At 48.3% G+C, this 4,675-nt stretch overlaps 1 protein-coding gene across 2 annotated transcripts in view; it reads left to right on the top strand.

Annotated features, from left to right (window-relative positions):
• The first annotated feature begins 548 nt into the window (after positions 1-548).
• Positions 549-4,675, top strand: part of Acsl5 (acyl-CoA synthetase long chain family member 5) — a 44,290-nt gene continuing 40,163 nt past the window's right edge. Inside the window, exon 1 of one of the 2 annotated variants that reach the window (XM_021151496.2) lies at positions 549-724. The gene's annotated coding sequence lies outside the window, so the exon portion shown is untranslated. Of the gene's footprint in view, positions 725-2,018; positions 2,816-4,675 lie in introns of those variants that run through there. The other variant, XM_021151497.2, reaches the window with a different exon arrangement.

Here is a 4,675-nt window from a genome sequence, read left to right on the forward strand (position 1 = left end):
TCTCCCTAGGGGCCAGTAGGGCTGCCTGGTCCCATCACCCCACACTCTCTGACACTTTGACTTGTCTTTTGATTCACACTCTGGGACTTCAGGATATCTCTGTTTCTTTGCTTTGGCATCCTGGAAATATCCTGGCTTTCCTAGAAGGCTCATCTCCAAACACAAACTTCTACCCAGTCCAGATCTTATAGCCACAGCCTGAGCCTTTATGAGTGACTTCCCCATTTCCTGAAGTGAAGGTGCACTTTCTCTGCCTTATTGTCTAGTCTAGCCTCTTGCTGTCTCAGATCCAAAGATTGGGGGGGGGGGGGGGGAGAAAACTCCTATGCAAAACTACGCATGCCTGCCCCTTCCCTGAAGTCTGAACTTTATAAAGTTCCACCCCATTCAATGGCAGCTTTCTGAGCCAATTGCTCTATTTTTTTTCTTCCCCCTCTTAAGTCCATTGCCTAATAATCTCTTGTTTAACCTTTTGCCAAATTCTCCACTTCTGTCAGAGGTGACTCTGAGTGAGCAGGTAACGTCTACCTTTGCACCTCTATCGTAACAGGTCCAAAGGTTCCAGAGCAGCTGGCAGGACACTCAGAGCAAGATCCAGTGGCTTCAGGTGCGCCTCGTCCTGGAGCGTGGAAAGGCAGAGGCAGCTTCATGTGGTGCTGAACAGAGAGAGCTAGCTGCAAGAGAAGCCATTCCTCAACCTAGCCGCTGTGACCATTCTCAAGAGGTAAGCTGCCTTCTCTGGCCTATGGGCTAGAGGGAGTAGATAGATAAGGGGTGGGGAGAGAAGGTAAGTGTGTATTCATCTGTAACCTGACTAAAGCTCTTTCATAACAGGGGTGATAATCTCTCAGCTCACTTGTGTGGGAGGCAAAGAAAGATGTCAATTTGAAAGGAAAACATTTGAGCCACTTGACTCTTAGAAGAGAGGAAAAAAAAATCAAAAGAATTGGAAGAGAATGTGAGGGCATAAAGCCTTTTGTAAAGGGTAAAGATGGAGCAAGGATGCAGGTTTCTTTCATCTTCCATTCAAAAATTCTTAAGAGGAGCCACTTAACAATTGTTGATGTCTCTGGAGGGAGGAAGGGCTTCCGGGTTGTGACACTCTTAGGGTCTGGAAAGCATCCTAAGGGCAGGGTATGTGGTAACATTAGGAGCATCTCCTATAAGGGGAGTAGTATACCTAACCCACTAGTATAGCTAGTGGTATAGCTATAGTTGACTTAGGTCAGTCTGTCTCTACAGTCTGCTCCATAGTATAGAAATCTTGGGCGATGTCAGAATCCTCCCCATGTGGGAAATATTTAGAGTGTCATTACCATGCGGTGGAACTGGATAGAAAGACAAGACAACAAGACCTTAGGATGACCCAGCCCTTGCTGAAACGGACACTTAGTTCTAGAGATCCATGACGTCAAAAACAACAATTAGACTAGTTGGTGTGCTCCTGCCATGGGAGATGGGATAAAACAGGACTTAGAAACCAGAGATAGATAGATCCTAGATAGGCATCTGAGGCTTGGCATGCACTTCCCCACCTGAGGTTTTCCTGGGAAGGGGGGTGGGGGGGGGAAGAAAAGTCTCCTGGGAAGCTGAGGTCCAAAATTAAACAAAAGCTAGAGGCACCTCTATCCATTCTTCCCAAGGGGTCAGACCTACAGGTCTCTGAGGTGTGGCACCGGTTTGTTTTTCCTGGTCTTTATAGCAGGGGTGGGTGGGTATGGGGTGCTCTCTGCACAAAGAAGGAATCCTAAGGTAGGCTAGCACTCTAGTGAAGTCTTCACCTTGAACTTCCTGCCAATCCTTGGAGGGATCAAGGCTGGGAAAATGCTACTTGATTCTGCCTGTTGGTGAGGTTGCTGCGGGAGTGAGGGAGAGGGAGGGAGCAGAACCTGTCATCTCTCTTCCAATTCTGAGGTCTCCTTGTGTCCCTGGGAGACCAGAACCTCAAAGGGTGATCGATTAAGACAACTGTGAACCCGGATAATGCTGAGGTGTGAGAGGGTCAAAGAACACATTTCATCCTTAAATTTGGCGGGGTGAGAGCCGGAGCTGAGCTGGTGTGTCTGCGGAAAGGGAGCCGCTTCAACTGAATGGCTCTCTAACCCCGTGGTTCCTGGCTTATTTATCTATTCTGTTGTCTCTGCGAGGTGCAGAGGTGCCTGGCTTTTTGAATCAGGGAGGTCTGGGGACTGGCGAAAGGAGCTACACGGAGAAAGGGACAGTCGTGTTGCATCTGACCTAAGGGCGGAGGTCCCCCTAGCTGGACTTTCCTGTCCTGCGAACGCAGCGGGGAACAACGTCACCTCCGTTTCTCTGGCAATGAACCCAGGGCCACCTCAACTCGTTTTCATTTGGATTTTCATCTTGGAGAAGAGCTAGTGGGACCAGCGGGAGCAGGTGGACTGTGTTGATGCAAAGGTGGCTCGTGTTTCAGCCCCTGGGGATTGAGGTTAAAGGCTTTGAAAACCGGCTAGGGTAGCTTTGGATATCTGTCTCCTCCTAGTCAAAAGCGCTTCCACTTTCAGTTGTGAAGGAGGAGGAAAAAAAAAAAAAGCCAAACCAGGAAGTGAAGTCCCCAGCACCAGCATGTCAGAAAGCCCGGCTATGGCCTGGCTGGGACAGATCAGGGCAGGGCAGAAGTGGGGCCACTAGCCAGACTGCCTGCCTGCCTGCCTGCATGGACGCTCTGAAGTCACCCTGCCCGCGGAGAAGCCCGGGGTGAGGAAGGAAGGACCGGGGCTCTCCTGCTAGCAAGAAGCCGGAGCCAGAAAGCCCCACTCGGAAGCTCCAAGGCGTGCGTGCGGCCCTTCCCAGGGTAAGGGATCTGGAGCCGGGTGTGATCCTAGGACGGGGCTCCTGCACGCGTGACAGAGGCATCCCGAATCCCTCCTCCCTGCCCACTTCAGGAAGCTGCTTGGAATTCACAGCTTGCTGTGCCTCCACGTGTGCACGCCATGCTCTCTCTGCCTGGGAGTGGAGGGCTCCTCTGCATCAGGAGGGGTGAGGGGAAGGGGGAAGAGGACACAGGGAGGGACTTTCTCTTAAGGGGTGGAATACAAGCAGAGACCTTTTGGCAGACCCGAGCACGTGGCGGCGTAGCTCCCTGGGGTGGGCTGGGGGGTTAACCCTGATTTTCACTGAGTTTTGACTCCCTCTGATGGTAAGAGCCAAGGAATCAGTCCAAAGAGATGGGGATACAGGCCGAATGAAGCTGGGTCTCTTTTCAGAGCTATAAACACTGGTTGGATCTAAGATGCTCTTAAAGGGTTTTGGAAGCCAGAGCTTTGAAAAGGGGCTGCACGGGCTGGGCTTTGATACCTCCTTGTGGTATCGCCCCTCCCCCTCCCCTTTGACAGTCTAGTCTGAATGGCAGGGTTGAATCTAAACTTCCTACTTACAGTTGATTGGTGCCTTGTAAGAGGCAGGGTCTAAAATAAAATAAAGCATTGGTCAGGTTTAAAAACTGGAGATAGAAGGCAGTGGATTCTGACCCCGCCCTCTTTGTGCACATGGCAGTTATTTCAGGTAATTTTAGAATTCACCTTGGAAGGAACAGTATAAAATCTTGTGAGCATCACTCATGTGTCCGTCTCTACCGATAAAAAGGCACAATAGACTAAATAAAGCAATAGCTGTAAATGCAGGCTCTTTGAGAAAAGCAGGTAGCTTAGGCAGGCAAAGTAGCTGGTGTATTTATGGGATATTGGTGTTGGAGACACTAGAAAAAATTGCAGCTCATATAACCCAGAGAAGCATATTCAATTTAATTAAAAAAAATACTGTCCAGATAAACGAAATTTCGGCCAAGCTATATTATAATTTTATTTTATTTATTTATTTTTTTTTTTGGAAACTGATTTTCACTTTACTTCTTAGGCAGGCGGGGCTGGCCATCTGCCTGTCTCAGCTGTCCAAGTGCTGGGATTATATGCCTGGCTATATGCTAGTTCTTTAGGGCAAGGATACCTTCCACAATATCAGTGTGCTTCTGTGCACCTCAGTGCTATGTCACAGTGAAGAGGCACATCCTGGGACAGTATGCTACAGAAGGGCAGAGAATTGAGTTGACTGCCAGCACATAGTAGATATCATATTTGAGCAAGACGTTGTTTTGAGGTGGGTGGCTTCTCTATGTAATGGTTAAAAAAAAAAAGTGTCAGAGAGGTGACACCCTACCTCCCCAGGTTCACAAAGCAAGCAGGTTGTCAATTGTATTGGAACTATAAGCAGTCTGATGCTTTCAAAAATAAAATATTTACAGTTTTATTTTTAAAGCCCATCCTTCACTCACTTTTAGGATAAAGCCTTTCTTTGGATAGCCTAAAAATTGAACTTGTAAAAAGATGTTCCTGTGTGACATTTTGGGTACCAGATTGAACTCATATGGTCATCCCCTCTTTGAGATTTTTTTCTGGAACTAGGAATATGAAAATGCTGCTGTCGTTGGGGAATACCTTGCTTGGAATCTTATGGGGACTTTTATTTTGAATTTCAATAAAACCCTATGGAGCAGATTCTTGGTAGAAATGTGAGACTTAGAAAGAAAGACATGCCGGGCGGTGGTGGCGCACATGCCTTTAATCCCAGTACTCGGGAGGCAGAGGCAGGCGGATTTCTGAGTTCAAGGCCAGCCTGGTCTACAGAGTGAGTTCCAGGACAGCCAGAGCTATACAGA

This window comes from Mus caroli, chromosome 19, assembly GCF_900094665.2.
Source record: "Mus caroli chromosome 19, CAROLI_EIJ_v1.1, whole genome shotgun sequence".
Classification (NCBI taxonomy): domain Eukaryota; kingdom Metazoa; phylum Chordata; class Mammalia; order Rodentia; family Muridae; genus Mus; species Mus caroli.